We start from the raw sequence: 9,706 nt of genomic DNA, 5'->3' as shown, positions 1-9,706 counted from the left end.
CAGGAATCCCTGTTCTGGGACAGCTGCTTGGGGCTGAAGAGGCTCAGTCTGGGGCAGGAAGTTTGGGCAAAATGAACAGACTCTAGGGGGCGACAGAGGCCAAGGCGCCTTCTCATTGCTACCCTGTGCTCATTCCCTTCTTCCTCAGAGGAGAGATGCTGGCCTTCGGGAGAGAAAACTGTCACTTCCAGGCACTAAGAAACCAGGGGAGAGAGGGGAGAAGGGAGAGAAGGGAGGGAGGGAAAGAAGAGAGAGAGGAGGATGGAGGAGGAGGGAGAAGAGAGAGGCATAAGGTAAAAATCAAGGGAAAATAATCCAAAAACAAAATTAAAGATCTATTGAGGCACAAGACAGAGAGAGACAGGGATAAAGAGAAAAGGGAGAGTGAGAGATAGAACAATAAACTTCTAAGACAGGGATGGAGACAGATAGAGGCAGGCAGAGACAGGGAGACAGAGATGCCCAGAGAGATAAGGGAAACAGACTGAGAAGGGCTGAAGGCAGAGAGAAAGGAAGTCAGCAGAGGAGGAGATGGGGGAGGAGAGAGGGAGGAGAGGGGAGGAGGGTTAGCCATGCTGTGTGACCTCGGCTAGGTCAGGGCAGCTCTCTGAGCCCCATTTCCCCATCCAAAAAAAAAAAAAAAAAAAAAAAAAAAAAAAAAGGACTGTCTTATGGAGTAGTTGGAAGAATGATCTGAGTAAATACACATGAGGACTTTGGCAACTCTAAATCACTATACAAACTGACGTTGCTATTACTGAGAGTATTACCCTTTTTATGTCATGGGGGGAGAGCTTAATGCTAGAAAAGAGTGCCAGAACAGGGGACACATTTCACACTTCTGTAGTGAGCAGCTTCGTATCAAGGGGAAACTGGAGTTTCTTGATACTAAGACACTGCTCCATGTAAGTTGCCCGAGTGATTTAAGTCCATTTTGGGTGGGGGGAGTGTTGCCACAGTATCGGTACATAATTAAGAAAAGTAACTGGTAGCACACAATCGTTCCTACAACAGCTCACTTTGTTTTTCAGGACCACAGTCAGTGTTTGAGTGCACACTGTGACGTCTATATGATACGCCGTAGAACCCCTTTAGGTCGTCAACAATTATGCAGAACATCTTGGTGACGGTACTGCTTTTTTGCATCTCAGGTATGTGAATTTAATTTTTTAAAGATTAACAATATGATCTCAAGACATATCAAAGACTCTGGGTGTTCCGTGCGGATTTCTGTTTTGGATAAACACACGGTTCCCCTCACTTATCCATAAACTGCATTGCATATTGCTGGAAGTTAAACAGCTTTTCTTGAAAGTTAGCTGGAAGCTTTTGACAGGTAGGTGTTTAGTGTCTATGTTATAGGACTTGATGGATCAATTTGTCAGACCCACCTCACACTACTCAGAAAATTCTCTGATTTACTTGGGAAGACTGGGCAATTTTTACTGCCAGTAACTGCATTGACTGGTGGGTGGCAGGCCATTTCTTGCATAAACAGTAACTTTTTTTTTTTGCATTACCATGAAATCTTTTTGAAGACACTTAAAGCAGTAACTAGGGATCCAAATTTAAGTTAATAGCCAACTCTCTGTGTTATTTTCATTTTAAATCACACATCTGAAGTAACACTGCATAAACATGACAACTTACCTGATAACTTGTTCCTTCTCTTGGAGGCAGACTCATTCTTTTAATACAGTCTCATTTCAGTAATTCTAAAGTGTTAAAGAAGAACAAATCTAGGAAATGCTAGTGGCTAATAACAATGGAAAGGACCTGATATAGCTTATTGATAGGAGAGGAAACCAAGATCCTGATTATATCTAATACATTAAAACAATTCAAAACTGATGCTTGTGATACTTCTGCCTCATTTGAATAGATGAGATGCTATTCCTGCAATACTCATTGCTGCCACCAGGTGGTGGTAATGTCTTGAATGGCCTAAGTGAACTTTATGCATGCTATCAACCATCAGAAATTCATGCACTGTATCTAGCCAATTACTGCCCTCCTCTTCCACCAAAATAAGTCTAATTTGAGTCACGGTTCTGGCACTTACTAGCTGTGTGGCATTGTGTAAGTCAGCTTTCTCATCTGAAGGGAAGGGGAAAAACTAGTGCCTTCCAGGACTTAGGTATTTTATATTTGTAGGACAATTCTCACCTCACCAAGGAACTTTAGACCGTCTACTCCTAGGTGCCTACACACCCTGGCATGAGGTTAATGTTCACAGTTCAGCTGTGAGCTGTGCCGGGCAGGGAGCATAATCTATAACTGATCCAGCCCCTTGCACTGGTACATGTGTCAATCCGTGCTTACACAGTAGTAGCAGCTACTATTGAGCATGTACTCAGTACCCATCTCAATACCAGGCCTTTTTTTAATTAAAAAAATTTTATTGAAGTATAGTCAGTTTACAATGTATTAACTTCTGGTGTATAGCATAGTGATTCAGTTATATATATCTATATCTATATCTTTTCATATTCTTTTTCATTATAGGCTATTCACAAGGTATTGAATACAGTTCCCTGTGATATACAGTAGGACCTTGTTGTTTATCTATTTTGTATATAGTAGTTAGTATCTGCAAATCCCGAACTCCCAATTTATCCCTCCACCCCACCCTTTCCCTCTGGTAACCATAGTTTGTTTTCTATGTCTGTGAGTCTGTTTCTGTTTCATAAATAAGTTCATTTGTGTCATTTTTTAGGTTCCACATATAAGTGATACCACATGGTATTTTTCTTTCTCTGACTTACTTAACTCAGTATGATGATATCCAGGTCCATCCATGTTGGTGTAAATGGCATAATTTTCCTTTTTTATGACAGAATAGTATTCCATTGTGTGTGTGTGTGTGTGTGTGTGTGTGTGTGTGTGTGTGTGTGTGTGTACTGCACTTCTTTTTCTAGTCATCTATTGATGGGCATTTAGATTGCTTCCATGTCTTGGCTATTGTAAAGAGTGCTGCTATGAACACTGGGGTGCGTGTATCTTTTCAAATTGGAGTTCCCTCTGGATGTATGCCCAGGGATGGCAGGATCATAGGGTAAATCTATTTTTAGTTTTTAAAGAATTCTCCATACTGTTTTCCATAATGGCTGCACCAAACTACATTCCCACCAACAGTGTAGGAGGGTTCCCTTTTCTCCACAGTCTCTCCAGCATTTATCCTTTGTGGGCTTTTTAATCATGGCCATTCTGACTGGTGTGAGGTGATACCTCATTGTAGTTTGATTTGCATTTCTTTGATAATTAGCGATATTGAGCATTTTTTCATGTGCATATTGTCCATTTGTCAAAACCAGTTCTTTTAATCCTCGCAGCAACCCTATGAGGTCAGTATCATTGCTATGCCCATTTCAGAGGAGGAAATGCCCCGGGTTGTGCCAAGATTAAATAACTTAATGCATAAAATTTGCTAGCACAGTGCCTAGGACATAGCAAGCGCTCAGTATTTATGGTGCTTATTATTTGCAGGTGAGGGGGTCAGGCCTGTAAACGGAGAAGTATAAAGCAGCGAAGTACAAGGGGCTGTAGAAGAACAAAGGAAGAGACAATTAATTCTTCTTGGGAAGCGATCCAGGAAAGCTTTGTGAGGAGGCCTCTAGATGGCACATAGGGATGGCTGAGTATGTTGCTTAATTTCCCAGTTCTGCTTTCTCCTCTCCCTTTTAATAATAGGAATACCCCTCCCCGTGAAGTTGCCTGCCACCGCTTCTCATGGCTGGACTGAGGACAGGGTGTGGGGAGACTAGTTTTGGCCATGAAGGGATGGCAGAGCAACAAAATAGAAGGAACCTGGGTCCCTGGGTGGCCTCGGAGAGCACGGCTGTCCCACTCACTTTGGACCAAATGCCTATCTCCAAACCACTGCCCAGCTGAGACATAAACCTCTATCCTGTTTGAACCACTGTATCGTTGGCTCTCTTATCTAAAGCCTATTATTTAGTTTGAAGACTAAATAGTGCACCAGGTGCAAACAGAGGAATACTTGTAGGGCAGAAGACAAGCATGTCCAAAAATATGAAATGTGAAAGAAGTTAGAAATTTTTAGAAACCTATCTCATTATTTTTGAGGATCAAGTGAGATGAATGTATATAAAGTGCTTAGTACAGTACCTGGCACATACTAAGTGCTTAACAAATGAAAGTCATACTTTTTCCACTTGATGTAAATGACTTCTCAGAGTCTCAGCTATAAAATGGGGGGTAGTGTCACCTGTATGTTGAAAACAAAGGTCTGGGCCTCTCTGTCCTAAGAGAGGATGAATGAAGTGGAGAGATGGTAATTGGGAGCAAGATTTCAAAGAAAAACAATTATCAAGGGAGGAAGGAGCACCCTCCCTTCCGAATGATTTAAATAATTTAACTTAACCAAACCTGTGGTGCTCACCCAGCACTCAGCTCTAGTTAACACCTGTCCTGCTCAGGGGGCCCTAAAAATGACTAGCAGTTCCTGGAAGGAGTTCTGGATGATCAGTGCTCCGCACTTTTCCTAAGTCTCTCTGTTCTTTCTCCTCCAAGGTGACTCCTTTTCTTCACCTCACAAGACAGCACAAACATCACGTCTGTTGAGAACGACCTTCACCTTCTGGGCAGATGGGCCTGATTCTCTGTGCGTAACAAGCATCTCCATCACGGCTTTAGACTCATTATTGGTTCAGGTGCCCTTTTCCCCTGCTGGGTTGTGAGCTCCTCCAGGGCAGGGAACATGAGTTTGTTTCCTCAGCATCCAGCCTGAGCAGGAGCTCCATTCACTGTCATTGAATAAATGAGGTGTTCTTGGGTAAATATGGAGAGTTAGTTGGTGGGGGTGTGTGTAGATTTTAGGGATGTTTGTTAGAAAGTGAGATGTGGAAAAAAACCCCAAAAAACCATTTCTCACCCATAAAATGATGACTGAACTTGGCCATTTAGGCATTGTTGCTCCTTCTTTTAGTCTTCCTCACATGCTGTTTTCTGGTGTGAGGAGCCTGCTGGTGGGGAGTCTAAGAGGTGGTTTGGAGAAGAGAATGCCAACCTGGTCGCCAGACCTACGCTCTCATCACAGCTCTGCACTGACCTGCTGAATAAACTTGGGAGAAGGGCCTTTTTCTCTGGGTTCTCTGGGGTTCGATTTCCTCAGCTGTAAAATGAGGCAATGAAACCCATCTCACAATAGTGTTGCAAGAATTAAGTGTATAATAGCAGCTCATAGACTTTTATAGAGATATTAGCACTACTCACCGTGTCCCTTAAGTTGCCGCCTGTCTCTGCCTTCTCCCTGTGATTTCCAGATTGTATGGTGATCAAGAGTGTGGCATTTTGAACCAAACTGTCTAGGTTATCCGCCACTTAATAGCTGTTGAATTTTAAAAAGACAGTTCACTTCTCTGGGTCTACTGTTCTCATCTGCAAAATGACCTTAAGTATTGACCTTAAAGGATTTCTGTAAAGATTAAATAAGCATTATTTTATTTTATTATTTTATTTATGTTTCTAATATTTCATTATTATCTATAATATCTATTATAAATATTATATATATCATATAACTCCCTCCATCAGATCTTAACTTGGGATTCTGCCTACTGATTCACAAGGAATCTGCTGCTAAACACCAGTGAAAGAACTCAAGTTTGCAAATGATTGTCTTTTTCTTTGAAGAAATCCAGGGGAATTCCAGGCCACCTCTCTAAAATAATGCTCTTCAAACAACTCCCTGCCTTTTGCAATGCTTGCTTGGGCGTCAGGAGTAGGCGTCGGGGAGCCCCGAGTGTGCACCACACCGAGCCTTGCAGCCTGGGTTACCTGCTGCAGCCCCTCCCTCTGGGCCCTCCTGAGGCAGTGAACCATCGCTTTGTTTGTATTGAGGTAGAAAAATGGCTGAGAACTCCTGGAATGGAGAATGCAAATCCCCAGATAATCCCAAATTCCATATTCGCCAGTAATTTTCACTTCCCTCTCTGCAGCTGAAACTTTACCAGAGCTTCCTGAACGGGGAAGCTTGCCTTTTCCATGCAAGGACATCAGCAAGTACGTTCCCTGGCACCAGGTGGGGACCCGGGAACTATCTGTGGCATGGACTGACAGGACAGGCTCACTGTAGTACTGAATGCGGCAGGCGTCACTGCAGACTGGGCTACACAATATGCATTGTCTCATTTCATCTGTACCAGAACCCAAGGAGATGGGGATTGTTATACCCATTATACAGATGAGGAAACTGATTCTCAGAAAGGCTAGCTTGCCTAGCCATGGCAGTGGCAGGGTCGGAAAACTGTGCAAAGTTTGGAAAACATAGGGCCAGTTAGAAAGGGAAGAGGATTTCAGGGATGTTAGAGAGTCAGATATAAAAAAAAGAGAACGTTTCCCATCCACACAATGATGCCAAAACTTTGACATTTAGACATCATTATAGGGAAAAGAAAAGGCAGTTTGGCAGAATGGAAATTATCTAGTTTAGGAAACAGGAGGTCAGGCTTCTCTCTAATCTTGCTCAGGACTCATCTGTGTGATCCTCTTAAGTGTCTTTCCTCCCTGAGCCTTAGTTTCGGCCATTCCGTTTCCTGGCTTCTAGGAATCTGAGTCCTCTTACTTTTGCTCCGGTCACTCTGAGATTCCCAGGGCCCCATGGGTCTGGTGGAGAGGATGGCCTGGCTCTCTCAAGCACCCAAAGGATGCTTACTTTCCGTGACCCAGAGATGGCGCTGAGTACCGGCTACTGTCCCTCCCCTTCCTCTTCTTCCTCGCCATCCTTCCCTCTCCTTCCCCCGGTCGTCCTCCCCTTCTTCCGTGCCTCTTCCTCCTTCCTCCCCTCGCTCCTCCCTCCCTCCTTCCCTGCGATCGGCCGCCGGGGCGCGGGCCGGGCGCGCGCTGGGTGGTCCGGCGGCCGGGGGCGGGCGGTAGCCTGCAGGCGTAATTGGCATGCACGCCGTTGTAGCTGAGACCGCTTAATAAAGCATTACATATCTCACCGCTTCCATATTTCATTACCTCACGCGGAGCCTGTGAGAGGGCCCTAATGGGAGTCAGCTGTGTTTTTACTTTCTGTTGCCGGCCGGGGACGGGTTTCTCTGCGGATTCTTTGAAATGAAATAATGTGATGCACGCCGCGATAAGGGCGGCCCCGTAATGAGGCCCAGGCCAGGGGCGGCTGCTATTGCTCCAGGTGTCACGTATTTGGGCCCCGAAGACGACGAGGAGGAGGGGGCGGCGCCGAGGAGGAAGGGGAGGGGAAGACGGTGGGGGAGGAGGGGAGGAGGAGAGGGAGGAGACGGGAGGGGAAGGATGGAGGCGGGGGCAGGGGCAGTGGCGGGGGAAGCCAGGGAAGGCGGAGGTAGCTTGGGGATGCCCCAGAATGAGACAGATTCAGGGAGAGGTAGGCTGGAGAGTCCTAGGGGCCCAGCTTCATGTCCTGATTGGCCCCTAGCTGACAGTATGAGAGAGCCTTTTGCCCCATAATAGTCACCTCACAGTGGTGGTGTGCTGAAAAAAAATGAAAGGGATTTGTAAATTGTAAAGGGCAGCATCACACACATGGAAAAAATGGAATCATTTATTGAGAAAGGATCTGATGCCTTTTGAGCAGCCCTTCTGGGTATGGCACCTGCCAACAATTTCAGCAGCATTGCTTGCTAAGTACTATTAACTTCCCTTTGTAGAAGAGGAGACTGAGGGTTAGAGAGGTGAGGGACTGGCTCCAAGGCACTTAGTAAGAGGCTGAGGGCAGCCCTGGGCATGGATCCAGAGGAGGCAGGACGAAAGGGGGAAGGAGATAAAGTTGGAGGAAAGTTGGACCACTGCCATGTGATTTGTCCACCCCCTCCCCGCTAAGGGAGCCGGCTTTCTCCTCCATCCTGTCCTGTGGGCTTCCTTGACTGGGTCTGTGTATGGCCTTTGCCTTCCATACTGGGATGGAGAAGGGTGGGCAGGCTGGGATGTGGTGGAAGGCTTTGTAGGTAGGACAGCTGCTGGGCTTGAAGGCTGGGGCCTCAGGAAGCCCCTCTGTCCTGAGTACTCTCCTCTTGAAAATCCCACAGCTACAGTCCTTTGAGTTAAAGGTGGCTCCTTGTGCTTTAGCCAGCCAGACTAAAAAATCATCACAAGTGTTTCCTTCTTCCGCGTCTACTTGGTCTCTATCTCTCTTTTCTCCTCTAGAAAGTAAATACTCTTTGAGGAGTTTTGCTGCACCTCCTCAGTGTCTCTCAAATCCACCCACCTCTGGTTTCATGGGTCAAGCCAGCAGTCTTGCTCTAGCCCTGGAGACTCTTCGTAAAATGTTGCCCTTCAGGGCTCCCATTTGCTCTCAAGATGTCCGGCTTCCCAGAGCACCCCACCGGGCCTTCTCTGCCTGGCTGCTTCCCAGCTCCATCTCTCCACCCTCCAGCACAGGCCCTGACAGAAGAGATGACTTGTCTTTCTCCAATTTCATCCCTAATATCTGGGCACATGCTCAAGCCATTCCCTCTGCTTGACGTGCTCTTCCCACCTGGACCCACCTGGGGAATCCTACTCACTGTCCAAGGCTTAGCACAATGGTTGGGCATTCCAGGAAAGCTTCTGTGAACGCGCTCCTCTGTTCCCTGCTTCCAAGCTGGTTATGCTTTCTTCCTCTGAGCCTGTCTCCCCATATGTATGATGACGGTGTAGGGGACTGATTCCTGGACCACACAGTCTCAGAATTGACCCTATTAGGTGGTAGTTTCTCCTTGAAGTAGAAACAGATAGTTTGAGTTTGTTGATGTGTTGGATGATAACTGTATCGTGTGTGCCTACTGTGTGCCAGGCACTGTACTGGCCCTTTATATGCAACAAATGCATGCCTGGCTCAGGGTCCTGCAGCAGCAAATGGAAAAGCTGGGTTTGAAGTCAAGTTTCTCTGGTTCCTGAGCCCATGTCCGCGTGTGTGTGTGTGTGTGTGTGTGCATGCACATGCGAATACGTGGATGCATGTTTCTGTGTGTGTGTACATGTAAAATAATGGTACCCAGTGTTGGTGGAGCACCTTGACCTTCTTAAAGGAGGGAGCTGTTTGAGGCAGGTTGGGAAGGGATGACGGGGATATACAGACAGATTGAGCAACTGCCTTAGTTACGCAGCTGCTGGGAGGAGAATCCAGTGAGCAGGAAGGGACACTCGCCTGGCCCAGGGAACCAAGTTGGACCCTCTCAGGGCAGGATTCTTTGCGCTTTGACTTCAACCTGACTTTGCCAGTTTTATTTTCCAAATGCCCCTCTTCCCTATGTCCTAAATTGCTGCATACAGGGCTTGCTTCAGAGCCTTTGCTTAAGCCAGTCTCTCCATCTGGAATGCTTTTCTCCAGTGCCTGCTTGCCTGCCTGTGGATATTTTACTCATCTTCAAAACCTGGATCAAATCTCCCCTCTCCACAGAAGCTGGCTGGAATCCTCGCACAGAACCATCTCTCTCTCTCTCCCTGTTCCAGGCTGTGTACACATTTCTCTGGCCCAGCTTATGGTCTGTGAGTTCAGAGCATCTTTGTTTCAAGACCACGAGCTCCTGAGTTCAGGGGTTGATCCCCACTCTTGCACAAGAGGGAGCTAGTTGCGGATGGCGCAGAGGATATGCTTGTGAATGATGGCCAAGCAGGGCATGCTTCGAGGATGGCTGGAAATGTACACACGTCTCTATTTGTAGAAAACGCTTGATAAATGGAAGCTCATGATATTGTCATGATTTATATCCCTGAGCTCTTG

At 46.2% G+C, this 9,706-nt stretch overlaps 1 long non-coding RNA gene across 1 annotated transcript in view; it reads left to right on the top strand.

Annotated features, from left to right (window-relative positions):
• The first annotated feature begins 1,042 nt into the window (after nt 1-1,042).
• LOC116156712 (uncharacterized) overlaps nt 1,043-9,706 on the top strand; it is a 169,759-nt gene continuing 161,095 nt past the window's right edge. Inside the window, exon 1 of the long non-coding RNA XR_010383733.1 lies at nt 1,043-1,151. This is a non-coding gene — a long non-coding RNA (uncharacterized LOC116156712). The remainder of the gene's footprint in view (nt 1,152-9,706) is intronic.

Source organism: Camelus dromedarius, chromosome 14 (genome assembly GCF_036321535.1).
Source record: "Camelus dromedarius isolate mCamDro1 chromosome 14, mCamDro1.pat, whole genome shotgun sequence".
Classification (NCBI taxonomy): Eukaryota; Metazoa; Chordata; class Mammalia; order Artiodactyla; family Camelidae; genus Camelus; species Camelus dromedarius.
The sequence above is the reverse complement of the archived record's forward strand: the minus strand, read 5'-3'. Positions and strand labels throughout refer to the sequence as shown.